General features: G+C 41.4%; 1 protein-coding gene across 1 annotated transcript in view; it reads right to left on the reverse strand.

Annotated features, from left to right (window-relative positions):
* The window catches only part of CNTNAP4 (contactin associated protein family member 4), a 557,001-nt gene extending 539,163 nt beyond the window's left edge, over window positions 1-17,838 (reverse strand). The window contains exon 1 of the mRNA XM_058674664.1: window positions 17,791-17,838. The gene's annotated coding sequence lies outside the window, so the exon portion shown is untranslated. The remainder of the gene's footprint in view (window positions 1-17,790) is intronic.
* Between the last annotated feature and the right edge of the window lie 249 nt (window positions 17,839-18,087).

An 18,087-nucleotide genomic window follows, 5' to 3' on the forward strand; every position in this document is an offset into this window, starting at 1 on the left:
TAGGTTACACACAAAAAATCTTGTTCATCCAATGTAAATAGAGAATACCCAATGACCCCACAATATGGCTCTGTGGGCACCCCCACACTTACACTTCCCCATGGGGAAAGGTCCTGAGTTGGTGGCAGAATTTCTTTTATGGATTGTTCTCATCCTCTTATGAATTACATGACATCATGCTGTCAATTAATCAAACCATCATCTTGGGTTGAGTTGCACTCCTCACACACCTGCAAGACTGACAGCTCCAAGCTGACCGTCCAGCGACTTCTCAGCCAAAGCAGAGCCCAGAGGCTACAGAATCCAGGAATCCAACCTTCCAAAGAGGTCAGCAAGCAGCATAACCTCATAAACTGACCGTGCTTCCCCAGCCACCCTTCTCAGAGTAAAGTGCAGAATGGCAGCTCGCCCTGAACTGTCAACCAGTAGTATGAAGAGTGTGTTCATTTGTGTTTTCAAACTTCAAGCTACTGGCTCCCAATGGAATTCTCCTAGAGGAAGATTTTCATGTGCAAGGAAAGACCATCCACTTTAGCAAAAATACCAATAATACACCAGTCTCAAGTCCCCAGAGTTACTTTCAAAATAAAGCAATTCACACAAAATTTTTGTTTCTCAAGAGTGCCCATCAGTTTCATCATTCTCTGAACCAGAGATGTGAAAGGTGGAAGTGAAACCAAGATAATAATTTTCATGTGGCACTAACAGGCAGAAAGAGGGCTTCAGAAAAAGGCAAGCATGATGGCCTGCTAGGCCTTGCACACCACTGACCCATTCATCATCAACTCCAGGGATGCAGGCAGATAGATTTATGAGCATGAGTGTCTTCAACACTCTGGATCTTAGTAGAGACATTTCTACCTTGACCTTTTCATTTGTTTTGAAAATTTCTAATTCCCTGTATTAATTTCCATTTCATTTGGAATACCTAAAGTGACTTGCATTCTCCTGATCAACATAAAAAAGAGTAAAAAATAGAAGGCTAGCATTGCGGCATGGTGGATAAACCATTGCTTAAAATGCCAGCATCAGCTTTTCATCTAGCTCCCTGATAATTTACCTGGAAAAGCAGATGAAGAGCGTGGCTTTGACCATTGCAGCCAGTGGGGAGTGAACCACCAGCAAATCAACTGATCTCCGTATTTCTCTCTCTCTCTCTTTCTCTCTCTCTCTCTCTCTGACTCTTTCTTTCAAATAAGTAAATCCTTTTTCAAAAAAGGAGTAAAACAGATATTCTTGGCTGCTTCAAGTGTGAACCATCCATTTGAATGCAAACAATCAAAGTTATTCCAAATTACATCAGGTAACAGTGGTCATCCTCAAGCACACTCCATCCTCTGGCCCATGCAAAACTCTATCGTTGAGGACATCACAGCTTAGAGATGCACAAGAATTTCTCCTAGTCAATGAGTTACCAACGAGAAGAATCTGAAGTTAAACATGACACTGTCTCTGATCTCAAATACTTTTACCACAGCTGGCTTTTCCCCACAGTTAGTCACTAACATTGGGGAGTGGTCATTATAACCACTTCAGTAATCATATAAGGTGATCAACACTATACAATGTTTTATGACGGGATTAGTGTCCTTCTGTCTTTCCCTTCCTGCCAGACATTGTAGAAATTGCCCACCCAGCAGCGGGTAGTAGTCCTGTGGTGTTTATAATGTCATAAGAACCTTCTATGACAGGTGCCATAAGAACGAACTCCCAAGGATGAGAAATTCCCTAACCAAAGGGCTGATTAAACAAGCTGGATTTAAATCAAGAGCCACGGGAACAATGTATCATGTCTCCAGGAAAGAGGGCTGCTGGAGGCTACTGTGTCTTCTCTGAACAGCACAGGTGGACATGTTTCTTCAAGGCCCATTGTTCCCATCAGCTTCCTTTACCCAACTCTGGAGACGGAAGCTCTCACAGGAAATGCATGTCCCAAAGGAAAAGCCAAAGCTGGGAACAACACAACAGCAGGGTACTCTCTTGGCAGACAGCCTACTGGAAATAAACCCCCTGGATTTCACAGCGAGGAGCTCGGCTTCACCTGGAGGCAAGAAATTGTACCTCCAGCAATTTCTCCTGCCAATCCTTCTACATGACAAAGCACATATGAATGCAAATAAGCTAATCCTTCTCTGAAAGAGTAAGCTGCACCTGGAAGTCAGCTTATAGGAGTGCCAGACAGAGAAGATGTGATTGTGAGGTACCTGGGGGACTGCCACAAAGCAGGATGGGAAAATCCCCACCTGGGATGCCCGAGATAACACCTAATCATCTGCTGGGATAATTGGCCTCTGAAAGGGATACATGTTAATAATAGAATCAAGCCATAAGGTTAGTAAAGTGCTGAAATGTTAGGAATTTTATGTATTGGTTAGAGAATTCCTGAGGATGGAAAGCCATTAAAGTTCAAATAAATTGATGAAATATAAGTCCACAAAAATTATCATTATTTCTGTTGGTAAATAGGGAATATATACATTCAGGAAAACACATATATGTTCAGGAAAACATTATGCCCTCAATGGGACAAGGCAAATTTTCACAAAGAATCAGATGGATCTCTAAAAAATTGGGACCCACCCCTCACTAACCGCAAACCACCAAGAGAATGATATTAGTACAAAGATACAATTATAAACACAAAGAAATGTTTTAAATAATTTGTACAAAGATACAATTATAAACACAAAAAATGTTTTAAATAGTTTTAAATAGTTTCTAAATGTTTTAAATAGCCTAACTTCTTTCCCAAAATATTCCCCTTTTTGTTTGTCTCTAACATGAATTTCTGATGATAAAGGTGGTAATCAAAGCATGTCTGCAATATCACTGGCACTTCTCCCGTCAAGAGCTGGCATTGGGGAGCTCCATCCCTCATCCCTCATACAGTAAGTGGCTCGCTTGTAACTAATTAACAGGGGGCAGAGAAAGTGATCTAGAGGAGGTTCCCACACTACATAAGGACAGAAGACACAGCTTTCACTCAGTTCCCCGTGGGCTGCTCACTCTAATACAGCTATCATAAATAGCTGGAAGTGAGACAGAAGCTCTTGCCAACAGTACCAGAATCAGTCACAGCTTATCACCAGGTCCAACTTATCCAACCACATGGATCAGCCACCCTGGACAACCCCCTTAGATGACAATGTCTGATCACTCCTACCTAAGGGAACCCAGATCAGTGCTGCTGGGGCAGGCCATGTCCACCTTCCCAGATCATAGACATGGGCACAAATAAAACAATGGTCATTGTGTGCCACTGGGTGTTGGAATAGGTTATTAGTCATCACTAGTAATGACAATAATCTAGAAAGGGGTTTTTTTGGTGTTTTTTTTTTTTTTTTTTTTTGCCATTTCCTCAAACTCCTCAAACTTCCAAGTAATAATAGCTTAGCCTTCTAATGCTTTTCAGCTGACAGTGTGCAATCACATACAAATTGCCTCATATGATTTTTTTTAAATATCGTGTGAAGAGGCACAATGGTCACACATCCCTGAGACTGAGACAAATGCTCATTATCCCAGGTAGGACTCAGAGCCGTGTCATTTTATTCCAACACAATAGCCTTTGCCACTACGCTGCCTCTCAAATGTGGTGAAATATTTTAAGTGGCTGGAAATTTTATCTATTCAAAATCACTATTTGATGATGGAAAAAACTAGTCACACTGGTCCTTTGCTCATTGTTTCTGGATTGACTGCCTTTTCATACATTTATATGCTCTTATAAAATTTTTAAAAGACATAATAAAGCAATTCCTGGAGAACTGAGATGGAAGTCAATTTTTGCTTTTCTTTATATTTGTAAATAACAGAGTAATTTCTTCATAATTTTGTTTTCAACACTACATGGATCAGATTGGATTTCAGAAATTGAAATAAATTTTTTAACCAGGCATGGAGAGACTTCGTTTTATAACAACTCTCTCTGAATTTTGCATCTTTAAGCACACACTGGGAATTGATTGATTGGGTTTCTTAAAATTTAGAATTTGCTTAATCCTAAAAGAGATTGCTAAGTCTGGCACGCTGTCTGGGTATTTTGAGTTCCCCTGTATTAAATTTTCACAATGGATAAATCAACAAAAACACATTTAGTTTTTTCTATTAAGGGCACTGATGTGATACAAAGAAGCACACAATGTGCTTCCATCCTTACAAAAGCTTACAGTCTGGTTGGGGCTATTCAGAGATAAATTGGCATGATGTGGAAGGAAACATGCTGAATAGAAATATATTTCCCTATGGACCTGAAAAGGCTGTTACAAAGATTAAGAACAAAACGTTTATAGGACACAAAACACTAAGCAAGTGTAATATAAAATATACGTGTAAATTAAAAACAGAAGGATTTTATCCAAAATGGCGGATAAATCCCACAGTGCTGCTGCTCAGCTTTTGAAAGGAGTTATATTGTATCTTACCAGAAGACTCCACCATGGAGGTGGAAAATTCTGTGTTACTGGAAGACACCACTACAAGCTACCAACGCATAGAAGTTACATACATCACACAGGAAGGGGAATTTTTCAATCAAGATGGATACTAATAAGATTCCAGAAAGAACTGACCATAAAGTAAAACTAAAATTAAAAAAAAAAAAACAAGTAATGTTGAGATGCATATCCCATTGCCATAGATTTCTTAGAGAGGTGCTTCTGCAGTCTAAGAATAAACACTACAAGAACTATAGTTTCTACACTGCATTAATGTTCCTGCAGTTACCTTTTTACTACTGCCACTGAGAGGACACAACACGTTCCAGAAAAATAAACTGGAGTACTGAGCACAGTGTCTCTGCATCAGACACCTAACCTAATGCTATCAAGTAAATATTGCCAAGAAATAAGAGGGTCAGGCCAGGGATTTGGAACAGCAGTTGAAACACCACTTGGGATTCCCTCATCCCATATCAAAGTGCCTGGGTTCAAGTCCCAGCTCCACGTCTGACTCCAGAATCCAGTCCATGACCCTGGAAGGCAGTATGTGATGACTGTAGTTTCTGGATCCCTGGCTCCACCTGAGAGACAGGGATTGAGTTCCGGGCTCCTGGGCTCAACCCAGCACACCTCTGGCCCCTGTGGGAGTTCGGTCAGTGAATGTAGGGATGGAAGAGTTCCCTCTGTCTCTGTTTTCCTGTCTTTCACTTGATCTTAGCCAAAAGACCAAAAAACAATTGCTTTCCTGTCTTTCAATTTAAATAGAGACTACCATATCCAGATGAGAAGATACGATGATTATGCATCCCTACTTCCAAATCAAAGATGGACTCCCGATAGAACTGTTGGACTGACTTTAAAAATAGGATGCTGGGAGACTCGCAAGATGGCCGACATAGGAGGAAGACTGTGAGAGAGCTCACAGACAGAGAGGGCTAGAACGCGACAAAAGCGTAAGTGGAGCAGCATAGAACTACAGGGAGAAGAACGTGAAGTTCCCTGGACAGTGTGGAGCCAAAAAAATCCACACAACTCGGAAGAGCAACCAGGGAAAAACAAAGCAAAGGACAGGGAAGACGACTTTCCGCTCCTGACCTGCTGAGTCACCTCTGAGTGCAGACGCTGAAAGCCGCCGAACCCACCCAAAGACCGACCTGAAGACGCTGTGGCCGTGAGGACCGGAGGAGATTGGGACCCGCTGGCATCTGCTCACCCTGGTCACCAGGACTCGCCAGGACCTGCCCCGCTGCGGACACCAGGACCCTGAATCACCGGGACCCGCCGGCATCTGCCCACCCTGGTCGCCAACCCCCGGGACCTGCACCAGCCGCAGCCTCCAGGCTCCATCGCGACCCGCGCGGAGACCAGCAACGGACGCAGCAGTCGGGAGACGCACTGGCGGCCAGGATTCCCACCAGAGGAAGAGGCAGACTGCAAGAACCTGAGGTTTGAGTGAGTTGGGTGGGGACAGTGGTGGGTTGGAGGCTTCGGGAGTTGGCCCCCCAGGGGCACGGACAGAGCCTGAACACAATTGGCCTCCCCGCCCCTCCCCCCCCCCAGGCTCCAGCCTCTAGAGACACAGGGCGAGTGCCTTGAGACTGCCAAAACTGTGTCTGGGAGAAAGGCAAAAGGCACACTGGATACTCCCCTGTGCCTTTGCGGTGTGGCACTCAGCTGGGCGGTGCTATCCCACAGGAACCCAAGCACGCCTCTGGGCTGGGCAGTTCCCTGCTAGCGCAGGGGCGGTCGGTCCCCTGCAAGTGCTGGGGTGGGCGGACCTGCGCAGGAGGCGTTTCCAGAGAGCACCTGGAGCACGCCCTATAGTCCCTTGCTCCGAGCCCTGTGATCCAGTAAACAGGGTGCGCGCACAGAGAGTGCCTTCACTCCCCCACGCCCTGTGGTAGCATACCTGTAGGGGACGAGCTGAGAGTGCGCTTTGAATCCTCTGGGCCCTGGAAGAGGCGCCCTGAGGTCCAGTGTTCTGGAGACGCACCAAAAGTGCCTTGAAAATTCCCACACCCTGCTACTCCACGCCTGCAGACTCCGATCTCTACAGGATAGTGCTTGGAGACCCCTCAGCACACTGGTGCCTAGGTCTCTCAAAAAAGAAACACTAACACAATGGGAAGAAATACCAGAAAAGGTAATGATCCAGATGAGAGTGCCAACACCCTACCAATAAAGGATCGAAAGCCAATGTCTATTTCGGAGATGCGAGATGAAGACATAGAAGATCTACCAGACAAGGAATTCAAAAAAATAATGTTAAAATATGTCAGAGACAATGAGAAGAATTGGGAGGACTTCAAGGAATTCAAGAACCACATAGCCTCAGAAATACAACAAATGAAAAGTAAAATCCTTGACTTAGAGCACAAAATTGAGAGCCTAACCAACAGAACAAATACAGCAGAAGAGAGGATCTCTGAAACGGAAGACACACAAAACGAACACACCCAGTTCATGAAACAGCTGGAGACAAGTCTGAACAAAGCCAATAAGACCATACAAGAAATGAAAGACAACCTCAGAAAATCAAATATTAGGATTATTGGCCTTCCTGAAGGAGCGGAAAAAGAATCAGGAATGCAAATGGTGCTCGACGAAATTATACAGGAAAACTTTCAAAACACTTGGAACATGAATCCAGCTCAAATCCAGGACGGTCAGAGGACTCCCAGCAGATATGACCCAAAGCGATCTTCACCCAGACATATGGTGCTCAAGTTCCACTCCAACGAAGACAAAGAAAGAATCCTGAGACAAGTACGAAGCAGAGAAAAGATCACATACCGGGGAAAACCAATCAGGATCACGGCTGACTTTTCTGAAGAGACCTTACAAGCAAGAAGAGAATGGACAAAGATCTTCCAAATCCTGAATCAGAACAACTGTCAACCAAGAATATTGTACCCAGCAAAGATCTCATTCGTATTTGAGAACGAAATCAAATACTTCCACAGCAAAGAGAAATTAGAAGAATATGCCAGCACAAAACCAGCTCTACAAAATCTCCTTAGAAATGCACTAATTCCAGAAAAAAAGGAGGTGAATCATAAGCAAAGATGGCAAACAGGAAGGTCTCCCCACTAAAGTCCACACAAGGAAGGGCAATAACACAGATATCAACACCCACAAAAACAAGTATGGCAGGGCAAAATCACAACCTCTCAATTTTAACTCTCAACACAAATGGCCTGAACTCACCAATCAAAAGGCATAGATTAACAGAATGGATTATCAAACAGCACCCAACTATCTGTTGCCTACAAGAGACACATCTAACCAGAAGAGATTCAAAGAAGCTGAAAGTGAAAGGTTGGAAACAGATATTTCATGCCAATGGACGAGAAAAAAAGGCTGGGGTAGCTGTCTTAATTTCAGATGATGTGGACTTCAATCTGACACACATCAAAAAGGACAGGGAAGGACATTATATATTGGTGAAGGGACTGATCCATCAGGAAGTAATTACCATTGTGAACATATATGCACCAAATTCAAACGCACCTAGCTACGTGAAGCAATTACTCACGGACTTAAGGGGAGACATAGATATGCACACAATAATAGTGGGTGATCTTAACACCCCACTAACAACTATAGACAGATCAACAAAACAAAAACTCAACAAAGAAACAACAGAACTCATACAAACAATAGAACAACTGGACTTGGTTGACATTTATAGAATTTTTTACCCTAAGGCCACAGATTATACATTTTTTTCAGCAGTGCATGGCACCTGCTCCAGGATCGACCACATGATAGGACACAAAGCAAACCTAAATAACTTCAAAAAGATAGGAATCATACCATGTACCCTCTCAGACCACCACGGAATGAAGCTGGAAATCAGCAATTCAAAATGCCCCAGGAAATACAGAAACTCTTGGAGGCTGAACAATATGCTACTAAACGAACAATGGATCAGAGAAGAAATTAAAGATGAGATCAAAAAATTTATGGAAACCAATGAAAACTCTGACACAACATTCCAAAATTTGTGGGACACTGCCAAAGCAGTGCTACGGGGTAAACTCATCGCAGTTGGAGCTCATGTCAAGGCCCAAGAGAGGCGCCAAATACAGGAACTAAACACACACCTCCAGGAACTGGAAAAACAACAGCAGAAGAGCCCCACACACAATAGGAAACAAGAAATCATCAAAACAAGGGAGGAAATCAACCAGATAGAAATAAAAAAAACCATACACAAAATCAATGAATCAAAAAGCTGGTTTTTTGAGAAGATAAACAAGATAGACACTCCACTGGCCCGACTGACAAAGAAAAAACAAGTGAAGGCAAGAATTAACAGCATCAAAGATGAAAAAGGCAACATAACAACAGACACCGCATCCATTAAGGCCATAATCAGAAATTACTACAAAGCACTGTACTCCAACAAATCAGAAGATCACCAAGAAATGGAAAAGTTCTTAGACTTCTACCACTTGCCAAAACTTAGCCCAGAGGCAACAAACGACCTGAACAAACCCATAACTGAAGTAGAGATTGAATCAGTGATTAAAGACCTCCCAACAAGGAAAAGCCCAGGCCCAGACGGCTTCACTCCAGAATTCTACAAAACATTCCGAACAGAGCTGACCCCAATCCTCTACAAACTCTTCAAAACAATAGAAAAAGAGGCAACCCTTCCAAACTCATTCTATGAAGCCAACATTACCTTAATCCCAAAACCAGACAGAGAACTAACAGAGAAGGAAAACTACAGACCTATCTCTTTGATGAACATTGATGCTAAGATTCTCAACAAAATCCTAGCCAACAGAATTCAAAAACACATCAGACAGATCATTCATCCAGATCAAGTAGGATTCATCCCTGGAATGCAGGGATGGTTCAACATTCGAAAATCTATAAATGTGATACACCACATCCAAAAACTGAAAAACAAGAATCACATGATAGTATCAATAGATGCGGAAAAAGCTTTCGACAAAATCCAACATCACTTCCTACTAAAAACCCTAACCAAGGTAGGCATAGATGGAAAAATCCACAACATAATTAAAGCAATATATGAAAAACCCAACGCCAGCATCATACTGAATGGAGAAAAGCTGGAACCCTTCCCACTGAGATCTGGAACAAGACAGGGATGTCCACTTTCTCCACTACTATTCAACATAGTCCTAGAGGTACTCGCTGAGGCCATAAGACAAGAAAAAGAAATCAGAGGAATCCAAATGGGAAACGAAGAAGTCAAGCTCTCACTATACGCAGATGATATGATTCTTTATGTAGAAGAGCCAAGAGACTCAATACAGAGACTGCTAGAACTTGTACGAGAGTTTGGTAGAGTGGCAGGGTACAAAATTAATGAACAAAAATCAACAGCCATAGTGTATGCGAACAGCCCCAAGATGGAAAAAGACTTAACCAGCAAGATACCATTCAAAATAACAGAGAAAAGTATGAAATATCTGGGAATAAATCTAACCAAAAATGTAGAAGACTTATTTGAAGAAAACTACAATCTGCTTAAAAAAGAAATTGAACAAGACCTCAAAAGATGGAGTAATATCCCATGCTCCTGGATAGGTAAAATCAATATCATTAAAATGTCTATACTGCCAAAAGCAATATATACATTCAACGCAATCCCAATAAAATTGCCCAAAATATTCTTCATGGAACTGGAAACAATGATCCAAAGGTTCATCTGGAAGCACAAAAAACCACGGATAGCTAGAACTATCCTGAAGAACAGGAAGTTAGCAGGGGGAATCACAGTTCCGGACCTCTGGACATACTATAGGGCAGTGGTTATCAAAACAGCGTGGTACTGGCACAAAGATAGAGAGGAAGATCAATGGAGCAGAATAGAAACACCAGAAGGAAACCCACACAGATACAGCCAAATAATCTTTGACAAAAAGACAAACGACAACCCAGGCAAATGGGAAGGTCTGTTCAATAAATGCTGCTGGGACAACTGGTTGATAGCCTGCAGAAACAAAAAAATAGATCCACATCTCTCACCATACACTAAGATCAGATCTAAATGGATAACAGATCTAAACCTACATCCAGAAACCTTCAAACTTTTGGAAGAAAATGTTGGAAACACACTGGAACACTTAAGGGTAGGCCCTCACTTCCTAAAAAAGACTCCAGATGCAGTAGAAATCAAGACCAAAATAAACAATTGGGACCTCATCAAACTAAGAAGCTTCTGTACAGCTAGAGAAACAATCAACAAAGTAAAAAGGCAACCCACAGAATGGGAGAAGATCTTCGCACACGACATAGGTGATAGAGGGCTAATATCCAGAATATACAAAGAGCTACAAAACAACCAAAATGTCAAAACAAACAAGCCACTCAAGAAATGCGCACGGGAAATGGGCAGACACTTCACAAAGGAACAAACCCAAATGGCAAATAAACATATGAAAAAATGCTCAAGTTCCCTGGCAACAAGGGAAATCCAAATTAAAACATCAATGAGGTACCACCTAACGCCAGTAAGACTGGCCCACATGAATAAAAGCACCAACGACACTTGTTGGCGAGGTTGCGGGGAAAAGGGAACCCTACTCCACTGCTGGTGGGGCTGCAGGCTGGTACAGCCTCTATGGAAATCAGTATGGAGAATATTCAAACAACTCAAATTCAACATACCGTATGATCCAGCAATAGCACTCCTAGGAATATATCCAGAACACTTGTTCTATGAAAAACCAACATGTACTCCTATGTTCATAGCAGCACAATCAGTAATTGCAAAAACATGGAAGCAACCAAAATGCCCATCAAAAGAGGATTGGATAAGAAAGCTATGGTTCATCTACTCCATGGAATACTACTCAGCTATTAAAAAAAACAAAATGCAGTTCTTTGTGGCCAAATGGGCCAAACTGGAAACCATAATGCTAAGGGAAATGAGCCAATCCCAAAAGGTTAAATACCACATGTTTGCCTTAATTTAAGATGATATGATGTTATGTATAACATGTTATGTTTTGAATGTTATATGTTGTGTATAAACTAAAATTGAAGTATAGGTGAGGTGGTCACAGAAGGTGGCTGGGAACCCGCATTTACTTTTAACATATTGGTTACTCATTACTATGTCAATTAATTCCATAATGATGTAAATTTTTGCTGATGGTATGTTGGAGCTTTCAATTGACTGGGATGATACTCTGCTGGCTCTGTCATCAGACCAGAGAGGGTATACCTAAGAAACCGTTGAACTTGACGGGACAATAAGATGCTGGACTCTATGTTTGGTATACGCTTGCAATGGGGAAATCTCAACTGAACTTGAGCTGTGGTTATGCAATAAGGTGGAGGAATCCACCATGGTGGGAGGGTTTGGGGAGGGGTGGGGAGAACCCAAGTATCTATGTAACTGTGTCACATAATACAATGTAATTACTGAAGTTAAATAATAAATAATTAAAAAAAAAAAAAAAATAGGATGCTGGACTGTCTGACACTGCCTGCAGCAGCAATGTCAGGGTACACTTAAATAACAGACTGATGGGATCATGACTCCTTATGATAACCTATACTATTGTAACAACATGGGGTAAATCAGTCAAGGGGTAGGAATTTGGGGGTGGGGGGTAGGAATCCCAGACCCTACAGAATTGTACCATAAAATTCAAAATTCAAAATAAAAATTTTAAAAATGGGGAAAAACTGACTCTAAAAGCCCAAAATAAAATCTATTTTCAAAGCAAAATAAATATGAGCACCTCTGAGAACATAATAAAAACAGAAAAGAAGATGCCTGGTTCACTAGACAATCAAAAATAAGCCAGACTGATACAGTGGGGCGCAGCATTCTGGTACAGCAGGTTAAACCCCCACTTGTAACACAGGCTAACATATGAGCAACTATTCAAGCACTAGCTGCTGCACTTTTGACTCAGCTGCCTGCTGATGTACATCCAAGTGCTTGTGCCCCTGCATCCTGGAATCATGCACTGCTGGTTTTGGCTTGGCCCATTCCCAGATCTTACAATCATGTGGAAGCGAATCAGCAGATGAAAGATCTCTCACACACACACACACACACTGCTACTTTGACTTTCAAAGAAATATATAAATCTTCTTTAAATAAATAAACAACATTTTCCAAATTTCCCTGCCTAAAGTGACTCAAAACATGAGCAGGACGGGACCCTGATCTGTGTGTCAGGACCCCAGGGTTCTGGTACTCGCTGCCACCGCACTCATACTCTAACCTTTTGACTCACTTCCGGCTTCAATTCTCACTCTGACTTAAAAGAAACAGCAACAGTGGAATTATTTTTACTGAGCACATTGTGCCATGTGATAAAGAGATAGAGGTGACCAGCAAAGAAGGTAGGGAATATATAAAGAAAAACAGAAGTAACAGACACTAAAAAGTACAGGAAAATTATTACTTACAATATAATAAAGTAGCAGTACTGAAATAGAGTTGGCCTTCAGAGTCCCTCAACCTTGGGTCTAGCAACATTTCAGACTGGATAACTCTCCATCATTTTCTGTGTCCTTAGCCTCTACCCACCAGGTGTCAGTGGTATGTCCCCTCTGGATATGACAGTTGAAAATGTCTCCAGATACTTCCAAATGTCCCTTGAAACATTCATCACTTACATTTACTATTTCCAAATATCATATTCCCCCTCACCTCCCAAAAAGGCTCACTCCCAAACACTACATTTTGCAGTTCAGCCCAATTTTTTTTTAGCATTGTGATACCAGAATATGACAAGACTACTGATCTGCCCCATCCTTCTTTTGCAACCAACTTGTGTGATCACAATGTCACCATTGTCTGTACTCAACTGTGTATCTTGCTGAGCTATTCACCTTCATAACAATCCTTACCCGCATGGCAGGAATTGGAAACACCATCAGACCCTATAAAACAAATGACCAAAGTGTCCCAAACCATCATCATAGGTGAGAAAACTCAATGAATGGGGCTTCTACGCTGCTGTACAGAGGCCTGGAGGAATGGTCTAGAATTTCCCCAAATGAAAGAATTCATCTGCATAGTCATAAAAGATAACTGTCACCAAGGCAAGAAATCAAACCTGCAATAAATTTTAAACTAGAAGAATGACAAGAAGGAGGCATAAAAGAAGGATAGAAACATCTCCTGTCAGGGCACGTTCAGCACACAAAAGGGGAGAGGGTTGCTGTGTAGGCCATTAACAGCTTCATGTGGAGAGCATGAAGAATAACCTTGACCTGACACGGCAGCTGAACATGGGGACAGTTAGAAAGCAGGTGCAAGTACTGCCAGAGAGGTACCAGGCAGCAGGGTTGGGATCAGACCTTCTCTCCTTCACCAAAACCATTTTCAAGTTAGGTTGAAACCATGACAAAGATCTTCCTCTCTTAAGCTGACTGCAGAAAGATTTCATTTGAAATACATTAAATAGCTCATGAAATTAAAACTCACACCTGAACTGAGAGTCCCTATCTTTTATTTGTGTTGAAATGACATGCCATATCCCATAGGATATTTCTAAGCAAGAAACTTCAAAAACTCTAAGATATATGTCCAGTGAATATAATAAGAAATAATTGCATCCTTAGATGTGTAAAACAAACAAAAATGAGTTATTGTGCACTGTCTTTTTAAAATAACACTTCTGTAGACTCATTAGACTCATTTTAACAGGGAATTGACCTGTCTGCCTCTTGTCTTCCAAAGTAAATACCTACTTCACTATTTACTAATTTACCAATTTATTCTATTAAGTTAAAGAAACCAAATAAAGAATTCAGAATAACAAAACATAATGATAGATCAATTGTACCCTTTTCATTTTTCAGAATAATTTATCAGAGGTTCCTGCTCAATAAGAATTACAGGTTGGAAAGGACACAGAAGTCCAATGCCCTGAAACACCTCCTCTGCGATTCATCCACCTGTTAACTCATCCAGCATTTCTGAGGATCACATGTCTATGCCTACTCTGGGTGTGATTACAGAGTATTCACTGGGTAACTGCGAGGATAAAAAGAAATGGATCATGGGAGATGCTCCACAAGCTGTAGAGTTCTATCTAGGGCTGTTGACGTTACTATATTACTGAATTAATATAAAATGTAACCACAGTGTGGTTTACATAGATTTTCAAGCAGGCATAGGACCAAGAAGGCCCAAGGTTGCTCTCAGCTTGATTGAACTTCACACCAGCTTCTTCATGATGCCAGGCCCTGACCTCCCCTTTCTTAGAGGACTTCCTTTAGAAAATTTGCAATTATAAATTTTTTCTCTGCCTCTTTGACATGTAAATTCTTTCAAAATCCTCTTGCCTGTTTTTATAACCCAGGAATGTCTTCCTCAGGGACCTGGGAGCCATCTCTTTGAAATGTGAGCATCAAAGGAAGGCAGCATCCCATCTCCAGTTCCTGCAGGTGGCTAGGTGCCTAACCTCCACATTGTAGAAGTGCCTCCTATCATGAAGATAAGAGAAAATTTACTTTTCCCTTGGGTAAGGCCAATTAGCAGAACTTAATGCCCTAAGATCCCCCTACACCTCAGCTGTTCAAAGCTCTCCCACTCTTTGTTCCAGGGAGTTAGGCTTACTCTTCCATCTGGGCCTCTCCTAATGCAATAGTCTCAAATGAAGTTGCCTATAAATGATTTGATTCTGTACAAGTTTGGCTTTCATAAGCATATATAAATGAACAATGATGCTAAAATGCATGTATACAAGGGGTTTTCAAAAAAGTCCACGGAACATGCATATCATGAAAAAGCTAGATTTTAAGTATTTTTGCAACAAAAAAACAAACTTATGTTTTAATTCTATTGCTCATGAACATTGTGAAGTGCCTTTGGATAGTGGGATTCAATTACAGCAGAATTTCATGGTCCCTAGGATACTCTTATGAGCTACCTTTGCTTCATCCCATCAGACTCTAATAGATTATAACTTTCAGAGGAGAACAAATCTAAAAACCTGACAACATGCAACAAAGGCCTCTCTGTAGAAGCAGTTTGGGATGTGTGGATCAACATGTAGACATTACTGTCTTTGACTATTTTAATACATGTTTCAGAGTTTGACTTCTCAGAAACTGGAGGACATGAAGTACTTCCTTAGGTAATCAGCACAGTAAGTGGTTGCCCATCCATTTTTTCCTATAATGTTATACCATAACACAGAGCGAAGCAGATTGAAAGATGAATGCATGTCAAGGCAATTTTAGAAGATGATGACTTTTAGAGATGTATTATACTAGATGAGTGAATGTACAAATGTCAAGAAATAAAAATGTCAAAATTTTCTCAATATTAAATATAATTTAAATGTAGTTAATTTAATTGTATAAGTTTTAGATTGAAAGATGCACAAAACTAGACAAGGTACAGAAGCAAGACAAATAAGACGAATATTTGTGTCTTAGGTGATAAAACTAGAAAACAAAACTGCACACTCTAGGTGCCTCAGTAGGGGTGAGCAGTTCGGATGTCACTTGGAATGCCCACAATCCATACCGGAGTCCCTGGATTCAAGTACCACTTCTACTTCTGACCCAGCTTCCTGCTTATGCACACTCTGGAAAGCACAGGAATGGTCCAAGTACTTGAGTTCCCTGCACCAATGCGTGGTGAGTTCCAGGCCTCTGGTTTTGGCCTCCATCGGGTATGGCTGTTTCAGGCACATGGAAAGTCAATCAGTGAATGAAGGTCTCTCACTCTCTCATTCTCTTTCTTTTTCTCTCCCTCTCTTCCCCATCCCCACTTGCTTCTTCAAATAAGCGTTTAAATATCTAGAAATAATTAAACTAAACCCTTCAATAGTTTCGTATTACTTACAGTGTAAGTGAATTATTTCTAGCACACCAAAAATTTTGGCCATTTCTGGATCAGATCAAATTTCTCCTCTTTGTTTCTTTGCCTTTATTTCTACATTTTTTTATTTCAGTGTTTCTCAAAAATGAAGAAAAAGAGTGGCTAAATCCTCTCCTTGCATCCCCTAGGAAACCATATGGGCAGCAGTTCATGTCCTGGCTGCTCCACTTGCTATCCAGCTGCCTGCTTGTGGCCTGGGAAAGCAATAGAGGATGGCCGAAAGTCTTGGGACCCTGCACCCACATGGGAGACCCCTGGAGGAAGCTCCTGGCTTCAGATCAGTTTAGCTCCAGCCATTGTGGCCACTTGGGGAATGAACCAGCAGACAGAGGATCATTCTCTCTTTCTCTCCTTTCTCCGTAAATCTGCCTTTCCAAAAAAAAAAAAAAAAAAAAAAAAAAAAACTTTTTTAAAAATGAAAAAAAAAAATCCCCTTAAATCCAATGACCTGAAACAGCCAAATCTTTCACTACAATTATCTAAAGCCTTTATTTGCTTAGCAGTGTTTCCACATGGGTAATTCAATCACTGGATCACAACAAAATTCAAAAGCCCTAAGAGATCTTAAATCTCAGTATGAATAGCTGCCCACATTTTTCAAAGTTCACACCTTTGCTAGCAACAAGTATTATGATTATGACTGAATCAACTTCACTTGTGAGAAACTGGATGTCAAGAGAGCTGAAGAGTCTTACGTGTTGAGTCAAGAGTTCAGAAAGGCCTAAGCACATTTCTCTGTGGGTAACCAGATCCCAGGCATGACTGAGGTGACTTTCCATTTGTTAGATCCTCACTGTATGTTCCTGAGGGTGGATACTAGAATTCAAGCGCTTTCAAAATAAGAATTTAACAGTCAAAAAACAAATGGCAGAGTTCCTTTAAGTTTTAACTTGTCTTTTCCAGAGGCTGGAAACAGGTAGGATGACATGTGTCTCTCCACACATTCACAGGAACATCAAGGCCATAGGGGCAAATGGTCTCCTTCTTGGGTCCTGGTTAAACATCCTGAAGAACCTGTCCCATGCGATCCTCTTCCCATGGGCTGAGTAACAGAGAAGCATCATGCAAATACTTAAAGGCCATGGAAGCTGTCCCTCCAGCTGCAAGAAACACTGTGGAGTTGCCAGCTGGCTTAGGCATCCATGTAATCCAGTGCTTTATCCTTGGTTACTTACCAGGATTTGTGAACCTGGCCTGTCAATCTCTTTCTCCTTTGCAGAAAATCACAAAATTAATAAGGAAACCTAGTACACCAAAAATTCTAATTGCATAGCCAATATCCTACTACTCTGCTTAATATTTAAAGGAATTCCACAATACAAGCCTTATAAAATCACACAGCCTATTCCAGCCAAAATTCATAACTGGAGAAGAATAAATGCTTTACAAATTTGTTGAGGGAGTTCTCTTCCGGGGCAGGATATAGAATAATGCACCGACTGTGGATGCAAAGAGTTAATGAGATAAATTTCAGACAGAGATGAGCAAATTGCTGCAGATACTCACAGCCTTAGCAGCAAATGCCTGGTCTGAGGTGATATGGAAGAGTAAACCTGCCAGAGATGCAAGAGGGAGGGATGAGGAGAAGCGAGCCAGGCAATGACAAGAGTCAAGTCCAGCAAAAGAACGTAGAATCTGTAATGGAGCCAACACAAAAACAATTGCTCAGGCCACCACCAATCCACTCACGCTAGCAACCACTCTGAGGAGGTCTCCAAAGTTGCTACGGAGGCAGGCAAGAAAACAGAAGGTTCCCTGCAAAAGTTGAATTCATCCATGAATGATAACAAACTAACCTACAAA

This window comes from Ochotona princeps, chromosome 16, assembly GCF_030435755.1.
Source record: "Ochotona princeps isolate mOchPri1 chromosome 16, mOchPri1.hap1, whole genome shotgun sequence".
Lineage (NCBI taxonomy): Eukaryota > Metazoa > Chordata > Mammalia > Lagomorpha > Ochotonidae > Ochotona > Ochotona princeps.